We start from the raw sequence: 12,113 nt of genomic DNA, 5'->3' as shown, positions 1-12,113 counted from the left end.
TAAAATTATTTTTTTGAGAAGAAAAGTTTCAAAATGTTTTACTTTAAGATGGTGGATTGCATATCTAATTTCAAATTTTAATCTGAACAACAAAGAACAGCCATAATTTGCAGGGATTATAGATTATTTGAAATGATATCAGGTTGTCTTTCTTGAAAATGAGAGTACAGTGAACAGAAGTCAGCATATTGGGGGCACCTTTCTCTAACCCAAGACTCAGGCTCTAATAGTCTAATTTTCAAACATTAATGGACCAGAAGTTTAGTATGAGATGCTCCCTCTTTGAGTCAACACAATTATGTAAAGAAAGAGCATTCCATGTCAAGAATGATTTCTAATCATTAGAATCAATTGAAGACTCTTGCCATTTGGGTACTTCAAGAGCTCAGTGCTATCCAGTGCTGGTAATCCCAACACGCAGAGCCAGTCCTTCTCTGTTCATTCACCCGGAAAATGGAAGTGAAAGAAATGCACCTACTTCCTAAATGCACCTACGTTTTCTGCATTCCCATTATCATTTAATAATTGCTTATTTGCCAATGACAATGTACCAGAGTCACGGGACATCTATATTTTTCTTTTTTAAAGCAAATATTTTAGGATAGTTTATAGGTATATAATTCCTAAGACTTAAGAAATATAATAGGTGTCCAGCATTTTCTTTCCCCAAAGCCACGTATTTACCCATTAAAAAAAAGTTACATGTTTCTACTTAGGACCATCTATATTCTTCTGTGGAGATGGATAGGCATTTGTCAACTGCATTGCTCTGTTAAAAACTCCTATGAATAAAATAAAATTCCCTTTTATTTTGTATTATCCATTGACACAGTTTTCTTGAACTGTTGAAAACTGTTCAATCTTGCGAACTTCCCATTGCTTTGAGTGCATAACATTGCTGCATTACAGGGGGAGTCTCCCCGTCCTGTACAACGCTCGTTCCTGCCCAGCCTTACCACTTTTCTGTTCTCTACAGCCTCAAGCTCCACCAACCCCTCTGCTGCTTCTTCCATTCACAGTGGAGGCTCCAGAGCTGGGTAGTGCAAGTGGTAGAGTAAGATATTTGTCTGGCACTTGGTCTTGTTAGATGTATGCTTTTGTATTTTGTTTCGGAAAACAACTCTCTACTATCCATTTAATCTGAATAACTGTAGAGCAATGAATCATACATTTGCTTCCCCTGAAAAGTCTTTATTAAAGTAGGGATGCCCTTTGAAATTTAGAAAGGTAATAGGTTTCCTTTCTCGTGGTTGGGCGTTCTGCTTTCTGAAAAGCTGTAGCTTGCAAGAATATTTTATGTGTCCTTTTGTAAAACATTCAAGTCATTTAAATTTTCAGCAAGAACTTCTAACTCAATCTTACTCACTTTTGTATCTTTCACATCTGATAACAGGATCTTGCTCATAGTCACTTCTCTATAAATGCTTATTGAAATAAGGAGAACTGCTTTGCTTTGTGTGAAAAAAGGTTTAGGGATTTCTCTTCATTTATGCTCAAAGTGAGACATACCTGTACATATATCTATGTAAAGTCATCATCCACTACATCATATAACACTCCCATTATAAAGACACACATTATAGACTGAATTGTGTCCCCCCAAATTCATATCTTGAATCCCTAACCCCCACTGTGACTATATTTGGAGATAGGCTGTTAAAAGAGGTAATTAAGGTTAAATGTGGTCATAAGGGTGGGACCCAATCCAACAAGACTGGTGTTTGTAAAAGAAGAGTAAGAGTCACCAAAGCCCTTTTACTCTCTTTCCATATGCACATGGAAAAGGCCGTGTGAAAACACAGAGAAAAAGGAAGCCATTTACAAGTCAGAGGAGAGTTCTCACCAGAAAAGGCACCAGGAGCTTGGACTTCCAGCCTCCAGAACTCAGAAAAAAATAAATAAATTTCTGTTGTTTAAGCCACCCAGTTCATGGTATTTTGGTATGGCTGCCCAAGCAGGCTAATACAGATTTTGGCGCCATGGTGTGGAGTGCTGCTATAACAAATTGCCTAAAAGTATGGGAGTGACTTTGGAAATGGGTGGTGAGCAGAGGCTGGAAGAGTTTTGAGATACACATTCTCTTCAAAACAAGCTTGTTTTTTTGCAATATGGATAGCTGGTTTCCTTTTTGCTTAACAGTTCTGTCGATTTATCTTTTTCCTCCTGCGCCTTACTATAAGCAGTAAGGAGAAATCAGGTGGCACCTTCAACACGTGGCTTAGAAATCTCAGTTAAATATCCATTTTCATTGCTCACATGTTCTACTTTCCACAAAACATGGGAACTCAATTCAACCAAGTTCTTTGCCATTCTATGATGGGAATCAAATTTCCTCCAGCTTCCAATAGCGTACTCCCTATTTCTGCCTGAGACCTGAGACCTCACCAGAATTGTTTAATGTTCATATTTCTACCAGCAGTCTGCTCACGACGAATATATTTGTATATATATTCTCTAAGACAACAGAAGCTTTCTATCCAGCTTTCCTCTTTTCTTCCTGAGCCCTTACCAGAATTGCCTTTAACATGTTTCTACCAATGGTCCCTTCAAGGAAATATAAGCTTTTTCTAACATGCTCCTAAAGAGAACCGTGCTTCTCATGGTCATGTCCCCTTTCTCAGGGGAACCTGCATCTGATGACTGGTTGATATGAAGGAATACAAGCCAAGTCCCCTACCTCAACTTGGGACAATTCTCGAGGGTCACTCTGGCTTCAGAGCTCCCCATGGGGGTTGCTTGAGACTTTTGTTGTAATTACAACCCAACTCCTCCTTCTGTCCAATCCTGCTTTCATATATCACAGATGTTAATTACAAGAGTACTCCTTAATAAATTCTAAATCTCCATTTCAGAATCTGTTTCCTTGGAAACCTAATCTGTGAAACTATTTTAGTTTGAGTTTTCTCAGAATTAGGTCCTGAAACAAGGATACAAGTTCAAATAGCTTATTTGAGAAGTTGTCCCTAAAAACACACTAAGGCAAATGGGGAAGTAGGAGAGGGAATGGATGAAAGTCAATAATATATGCATTGTCGAGCAAAAGTGGGCAAACAGAACTTAATTCCACTGGGGAAATCTGAGACCCCAGTGCTTCAGAGTTATCCTCTCCAAGGGATATGGGAACTGGGGTATTTATTCATCAACTCCCATCAGTCATTGGTTGAAAGCTGCCCCTGGAGCATTAATTCCCCAGTATTATCAGATTGGTCTGTGTGCAAGAAGAATTGGATTCAGCCCTCAATCAAGGTACTGTAGGAGCTGGAAGTTGGAAATTTGGTGGAAGTGAAAAATAAGTGTTCAGAGGTATATGTGCTATAATAACTAAAAACTTAAAGTTGCCCAAATACACCAACAAACCACTGCAGGCTGTATTCAAGTTTCTCCCTGTTATAGAGTGTCTACTCTACTGCACTAATTTCTCTACCTGTTGGGATATACCTTTGAATATTCAAGTCAAACATAATCTCTTTTTGAAACTATGCCTGATTCCTTCTTTTTACCAGAATAGAGACTACTACCTCTTCCTTTGTGTTGCCAGAATACCTTATATAGACTTCATCCTTAATGCCAATATTTACATAGCACTTAATTGCTCACATTTCCACCTTACCTTGGACTTCAGAGCAAGTTTCTTGATGGGATAGCTGAGTCTTGATCTTTCTGGAATCACTTGTACTGAGCACTATACCTATAACATAGTAGGAACATTTGGTGAAAAAAAATTTTTTTAAATACTAGACCTGATCTCAGAATTAAATTCCTGAGTGCTGTTTTCACTGGACGTGAAAATCTGCATTGACAGTATTTTTCTTTCAACACTTAAAAAGTGTTACACCACTGGTGTTTTGTTGTTTTTGCTTTTTGTTTGCCTCCATGGTTTCTGATGAGAAATCTGCTGTTTTGAGTCATTGATCCCTTCTTTAATGTATTGTTTTTCTAAGGCCTTTTCAAGATTTCTTGCTTTGTTTTGGCTTTTGCCTTTTGATTATGATGAGTAAGAGCCTGTTTTCTTTGAGTTTATTTTATTTGAAGTTTTCTGGACTTCTTGCATCTGCAAATATATGTCCTTTACCAAATTTGGAAAATCTTCAGCCATTATTTCTTCAAATATGTTTCCACACCAATTTCTTTCCCCTCTCCTTCCAGGACTGTAATCACAGTATATAAGAACTTATGATATTGTACCACAGTTCTTTGAGGATCTGTTCATTTCTTTATCAAACTTTTTTTATTCTGTGTTTTCCAGATTCGATAATTTTTATTGATTGACCTTCAAGCTCATTAGCTCTTTTTCTTTTTCTCATCTCTATTCTGCTTTCAAGGTCCTCCAGAGGAGTTTCTAGTTCTGTTATTGTATCTATCAACTGAAAACTTCCACTTGGTTCTTTGGCATAACTTCTATTTCTTGCTGAGAATGTCTATCCTTTCATTCATTTTGAGAGTGTTCACTCCTACTGCATGAATCATCATTATAGGAGGTGCTTTAAAGTATTTGATAATTCCTACCTCTGGGTTATTTTGGAGTTTGCATTTGTTGATTACTTTTTCACTTGAAGTAACATTTTCCTGGTTCTTTGTATGTTGAGTAATTTTGGATTGTATCCTGGACATTTTAATATTATGCTATGAGACTGTTAAAAATTTTCTGAAGAGTGTTAATTTTTTTCTTGTTGTTTGCTTCAGTAAGCAATTAACCTAGTTAGGTTCCGACCACAGTCCTGACCCTCCTGCAGGCTGTACCTCTATTGTCAGTTTAGTTTTCTTAGCCTTTCTGTACTATCTGGCCTACCTGTGCATGCACCACCCAGGGTTCAGTCCAAGACTGAGCTGGTGCTCTACACTGTAGTTCAGTTCTCAGAGGCTTTGCTATGTTGCTTATGATCAAGTTCTGTACATGCACAACTCATGATGAGCCCAATACATTATACACAGATTTAAAGAATCCCTTTCTCCAGCTACCTCCTCTTTATGAATCCCCCCGCATTCTCTGATTCCTATGAACTCTTTTTCATGGCTCTGCCTAGAAAACCATGGTTTTAGCATCCATGTACTATAATGAACTTCCTGAAACTGGATCTACCTCAGGGCAAAGTAGCAAGAGCAAGGAGCCAGCAGAAACCCTGCTGCTGTAGCTTGTACCCATGATGCCCCCTCCACTGCTGCTGTAATTCCCACTGCCACAGGAATGCCACATCATTACTGAAGTGGGGCTAAGAAAGGTAAAAGATCTTTCTTTTCCAAGAGAGAGGACTTTTCGTGCAGCTTTTTCTGTTAGCACCTGTTGTACAGTCTCAAGATTCAGGCAGTCCTAGAATCTATGCCTGGAAATATGGGAGGAAGGAAGCAGGAACTCATCTTCATAGGTGTTGCTCTTTGAGGATTTTATTCTCCTCCCCTGTTAACTTGCTGTTATATACTTTTCAGTGTCCTCGGATAATTGCTTCATATATTCTGTCCAGGACTTTTAGTTGTAATCAGTGGAAAAGAGAGAATGGCATGCATTTACCCTATCTTAACCAGAACTGAAATTTTTCAACCTAATTGTTTTTAAAATTGTCTTATTAAAGTAAAAAAAAAAAAATGCTAACACTTGCTTACTATGTGCTAAATACTGTCCTAAGCCTTTTACACGCATGATTTACATATACAAAAATAACACATTTGTGATAAACATCATTATCTCCATTTTAAAGATGAGGAATAGAAACTTAACAGGGATTAAGTGGATTACTCAGTGTCACACAACTGGAAAACCAGGTATGATCCTAGGCTTGTCTGACTCCAGAGCCACTCTGAATCACTCTGTAATGTAGTCATGAGTGAGGCCAGGGCTGCAGATGCTCTGATTACATGTGAGGATCAGGCAACAGTCTTCTCTGAGACCCGTGTTTTCCTAGCTTTCAGCATTGATTAGGTCAAGTTGAAAGATGTACTTATGCACAAGCAGGTTGAGATTTAATATTGCTTTGTGTTGGTTATTGGGCAGGTGTTTGTTTAAAGGAAGTGGAAACAGGTGTGTGGGCCCTGATTCAATTACATGATGGAGGGGAACACGCTGATCCATGGCCCTTTTCAAGGAGAGATGCTGATTGTGCTAATTAATCATTTGTCTGTCAGAACAAAATAGAACATAATAGAAAATGATGTTCCAGTTACCATAGGTATGGAATACAGACTCACGTGTCTGGCTCTGCAGCAACCAGATTCAACTGTTTATGATGACAGCAATTAAGATGCAGTACCTGAATCCTCCTGGATTACCATGTCTGAGATGGTTTGAAGGAAAGGTGTTTTTATAAACTCTTGCCAGTAACATGGGACATCATCCAACAGGAATTGTCTCTCAAAGGAACTTTTCAAAGAGATTAATTGAGTCCTTTTAGATCATGGTGGTATCCAAGAGATTCGGTTGAATGGAATATTTTTCCATTCTGTGTCTTGGAACACTCAATTTACCTCACCTAACCAAGACATTTATGCTCATAATGGAGCATTATAATAATATTTAATTCCTTCTTGAAGTTACCACCCAATAACCAGAGTGGTCTTTTAAAAACATAAATCAGATGGATTGCTTCTCTGTGTAAGAATCTCCAATGGCTTTTCAGTATATTTATAATTGAATCCCAAACTCCTTACCAAGATCTACAAAGCTCTACATGACTGAGCCCTGCATACCTCTATGACCTCATTTCATACCACTCTCTGCCTCTCTCACTATGATCCAACTTCATGGATCTTTTTGCTGATTCCTGAACACATTAAAGTCATTTTCACTTCAAGGGCATTTCCCTTGCTGTTCCCTCTTTGCATTTGCTAGTCCACTTTCCCCATATATTCATATAGCAGCTACCTTCTCATTTAAATCTCTGTTCAAATGCAAACTCTACAGAAAGGTTTCCCATGACAGCCCTATCCAAAATAGAGCTTCTTCCTACACACATCTCTGTATATTCTCTATCCACTTGTCCTCTTTGTTTTCTTCATGGCATTTATTATCTGGATTTTTATTACTTTATTTGTTATTTTTTTAGTGGCTATCTCCCTTATTACAAAGTAAACTTCATGAGGAAGAGACTCGTCTGTCACCTCTCCATATCCTATCTCCAGGCCTAACACTGCCTGGCACATTATCAGTTCATAAAAGAATTTGATGAGTGAATAGACAAGAAAATTAATTAGCTAATTAACTAATTGATATATCAACACTAATAAACATTGGATAAAGAAAGATGAGACACAGTCTAATCCATCAAGGAATTTTTGGTTTGGGGAGGAAAACACATAGCTAGTAACCTATGTTATTTATTTATACTTTTCAAAAATTCCCTATTAGCAGGTTTTCTGGGCTGGGGACCATCATTTGTACGATACAGTGGGGAAATTGAGAAAAAAATATTAGGACAACACGGCAAGTCTTTAATGAAGTTAATGCAACCCAAGTAACAGTGTTCTTCCTCTTACTTCAGGGTTCCGTCTCCTTTTAAATCAGAGGAGTTGCCTCTTGGTTGGAGAATCACAAACCTGACTCCAAATTATATAATCCACCTCAAAGATTTCTCCTCCACTCTAGGACCCTGCTTGCTTCACCAGCACATGGAATTCACTATCATATTGTAAAGCTACTTCCTCCCAAGGGCCTGCTTTGAATCAGAATTTAGTATGGGCAGGTTCCCTTTACTTTTGAACCCAATGCCTATATGAGATTTTCAAATTATAGTCAATCATCTAGGTCAGTGATTCTCAAATCTGAAGGCCTTTTAAAATAATCTAAGACTTTTCAAAGTTTCCATTGCCTAGAAAAACACACAGAATTTTTTTTTTCCCCACACCACACAGCATGTGAGATCTTAGTTCCCCAACCAGGGATCGAACCCACACCCCCTACAGTGGAAACACATAGTCTTAACCACTGGACCGCCAGAGAAGTCCCCACATAAATTTTTATGTAATTGATATTGGATGGGGCCTGGGCATTGGCATTTTATAAAAGTGCTTGAAGTAATTTTAATAGGTACACAGGGTTGAGAACTACTGGTATAAGTAATCTATAGAGAATTATATTTGTAGGGAAATAATTACACATATATGCTGAATTTTACTTTTCTTCTAAGTCCAAAGCAGAAGTACCTCACAAGTTAGACACTTCTCAGGAGGTCCCTTCATTGGATGTCTTCCAGGTGGTATCCTTGCCCACCTGCCCTCAGGCTTTGACTTTTTCCTCACACAGTACCTCATTCAAACCTCCTTCATGAGAATTTGCACTAGTTTTTTTTTTTTTTTTTTCAAGAAATCACATGCCTTACCTACCGATGTTGATATCCTGCAAGGATCCACTCTCCCCTCCAAATCTGCATTACTCAGTCTTGACCTGTATCCTGGTGTTCCCTCAAACCCTGCAGACCTCTGCTCTAGTCTTGTGGATGGAGTAGAGAATGGGATGTGGAGGAACTTATTCCCTGGCTTGTGACTCATTTTCCCATGAAATGTCTGAATTCAAAAATAACTAACTACATTAGAGATTAACTTTTGAGAGATCCCTTTCTTATTAGATGGTATAAAGTTGGATCATTCAATTAACAATGAGAAAAACTAGATAAAAATCATAATTTTTGTAAATCTGTCATATGGCTTAGATCACAGGGCAACCAAGTAACCTGAAATTCAAGGAGAGAAAACCTCCCACCTTACCCCAGGGAGAGACAGGAATGTCTCCCTGTGACAGATCTTGGGAGAAAAATTGTTTTTGTTTATATATATTGAAGGTTATTAATGTTTGTGTATTGATTTTATAAACTGATATCAAAATTTTAAGAAGATATTCCAGGAGAAAAACTACCAATCAATATCTTTCACAAATGAAGATGAAAATATACATATTTTCTTGCCCTATTAGTTGAACAGACTTAGAAGTAAGGACACTGCAATAACAACAATCACACCTAGCACTTAGACCCTAGTTTCTTTTTTTTTTTTTTTAATTTTATTTATTTTTGGTTGTGTTGGGTCTTCATTGCTGTGCACAGGCTTTCTTTAGTTGCGGTGAGGGGGACTACTGTTTGTTGCAGTGTGAGGGCTTCTCATTGTGGTGGCTTCTCTTGTGGCAGAGCACAGGCACTAGGCACACGGGCTTCAGTAGTTGCATTGTTTGTATTTTGCGGGCTCTAGAGTGTAGGCTCAGTAGTTGTGGCGCACAGGCTTAGTTGCTCTGTGGCACGTGGGATCTTCCCGCACCAAGGATACAACCCATGTCCCCTTACACTGGCAAGGGGATGGATAACCACTGTGCCACCAGGGAAGTCCCTAAACCCTAGCTTCTAACATCACTCGCCAATAAAAGAAAATAGGACTGCTTGGAGAAATGGCTGATTCTAGGACTGGGGCAGGAAATATACAAGATTAGCCTGGAGCAACTTGTAATGCCAGAAGGGAAAAAAGTATTCAAAAGCAATCCAGTGGAGTTATGTCAAAGGGACACAGGAGCCAAGTGTAAGAACTCTCAATGACAAAAGATGGAACAATTGGAGCAGCAAAATAAACTCATCTTGGATTATAATTCAAGGTATGAAATAAATATCTATGAGTCCTCACTGATATAGCTGAATGATTAAAATGAATAAGTAAGTAAATGGGGAGAAGAGACAAATCTCCCATGCAGAAGAGTTTCAAATAATGTCTATAGATACTCCATCCTCAAAGAGGTGGACTGTAATTCCCCCATGTTCGTGTGGACTGTGCATAATAAAATCTTTCCAAATAGCACAGTACAGAAAGGAGGGGAAGACAGCTCTACAGTGGAAACACCCGACAAACTCTGCCTCAGTCAAGTGATCAAGGTCAACTTCAACAGTGATAAGGCATGTTGGTATTATATCTCCTTAAATGATGTGATGAAAATGACAGTTTACTTCCTTGGTCTTCCTTCTAAGAACCTATAACCCCAGTCTAATCATGAGGAAAACATCAGAAAAATGCCACTTTAAGGACATTCTATAAAATGTATGATCAGTATTTCTCAAAACTGTCAAGAACGTCAAAACAAAGTCTCAGAAACTATCACAGCCAAGAGGAGTTTATGGAAATATAATGACTAAGTAACCTGGCATACTGGTTGGGATGCTGGAATAGAAAAGGAACATCAGGTAAACATTATGGAAATGTGAGTAAAGTATGGACTTCAGTTAATAATCATGTATCAACATTGGTTCATTAATTTTAAGAAATATACCATGCTAATGTAAGCTGTTAATAATAGGGGAAACTGGGTTCTGGCATACATGAACTTTCTGTACTATCTTCACAATTTTTCTATAAATCTAAAATGTTTCTAAAAAATGAAGTTTATTTTTTAAAAAAGAGAATATTAGCACCCAACTGAAATAAAATTTTAAAATAAATAAAAAGAGAAAGAATAAGAAGAAAAAGGAAGGAAATGTTAAGAAAGTGAAAAGACATGCCATAGACTGGGAGAAAATACTTAGAAAACATATCTGATAATGAACTGGCATCCAGAACATATAAAGCACGGTCACAACTTAATAATAAGAAAACAGCCTAATTTTTTTTAAAGATGTAATATTTAAACATATACTTCAGTGTTATTCAGAAATAACATAATCATGCAAATAACCACATGAAAAAAAGACTATTAAGAAAGACAAATTAAAACTGCAATGAAAAAAATCCCACATGACATTCTACAGCACACCTATTAGAATGGTGTTAATAATAGTAACAAAGATACTAATAATAAACTGACTATACCAAGTGCTGGAAAGGATGGTGAGCAGCTGAAAATCTCATGCATTCCTGATGGGAATAGAAACTAGTACAGCCACTTTGAAAACAGTGTAGCAGGTTTTTTGAACATTAGACATACACTTAAGATACAACCCAGAAATTACTACTTTTAAGTATTTACCCAAAAGAAAAGGAAAAAAAATGTACAAACGGAAACCTACACATTAATATTTATAGCAGCTTTATTATTTTTTTAATTAATTAATTTATTTATTTTGGCTGCGCTGGGTCTTTGTTGCTGCCCATGGGCTTTCTCTAGCTGTGATGAGCAGGGGTTACTCTTCATTGTGGTGTGCGGGCTTCTCATTGCTGTGGCTCCTCTTGTCGCAGAGCACGGGCTCTAGGCACACAAGCTTCTGTAGTTGCGGCATGTGGGCTCAGTAGTTGTGGCACTTGAGCTCAGTAGTTGTGGTGCAATGGGCTTCATTGCTCCATGGTATGTGGGATCTTCCCCTACCAGGGCTCAAACCCATGTCCCCTGCACTGGCAGGCAGATTCTTAACCACTAGCACCACCAAGGAAGTCCTACAGCAGCTTTATTTACAGCCTCTCAAAATTAGAAAAAAAAGCCAAATGTCCATCAAGCTGTAAATGGAAAAGCAAATTACTAGACATATACACAATGGAATATCACTTGGCAATAAAAAGGAACGTGGGTGAATCTCAAACACATTACACTTCTGAAAGAAGCCAGACTGAGAAAGTTACATACTCAATGATTTCAGTCATATAACATTCTAGAAAAGGCAAAACTAGGGAGAGAAAAATGACCAGTGGTTGTCAAGGGCTAGATTGAAAGCTGGGCATTGGCTACAGAGGGGCTAAGTGGGGACTTTTGGGGTGACGAAAATAGTCTATATCTTGACTTATAGTGATGGAATATGACAATGTATTTGTCAAAATTTATAGAATTGCACATGATACAAGGGTGAATTTACTGTATGTAAATTACACCTTAATAACCTTACTTTAAAAAGCAGTGAGTGTCAGTCCAAAGAAACAAACCAGGTCTATATGCCAAACTTGATTTTCTCTTAGTGCAATCAAATGTATCCATCCAAACTACAGTCTTAAGTTAATTGTGTGGAGTGTGTAATTTTCCAAATGACTATAGAAAAAAGACATATTTCATTCAAACCCATAATGAAAATTTGTTGAAGTTTTGTAGAACTCATTAAGGAGGGAAATAGTAAGATGACAAAGTTTATGTAAAGGATAACATGAGAAATGTTTGTTTATATAATGAGTGTAAGACAAAACTTGATAAAATTTCTACTTTAAATAAAAGACTGGTTAATGTCTTACAGATCAAT

The sequence above is a fragment of the Hippopotamus amphibius genome, chromosome 4 (assembly GCF_030028045.1).
Source record: "Hippopotamus amphibius kiboko isolate mHipAmp2 chromosome 4, mHipAmp2.hap2, whole genome shotgun sequence".
NCBI lineage: Eukaryota > Metazoa > Chordata > Mammalia > Artiodactyla > Hippopotamidae > Hippopotamus > Hippopotamus amphibius.
This window is presented reverse-complemented; position numbering follows the sequence as displayed.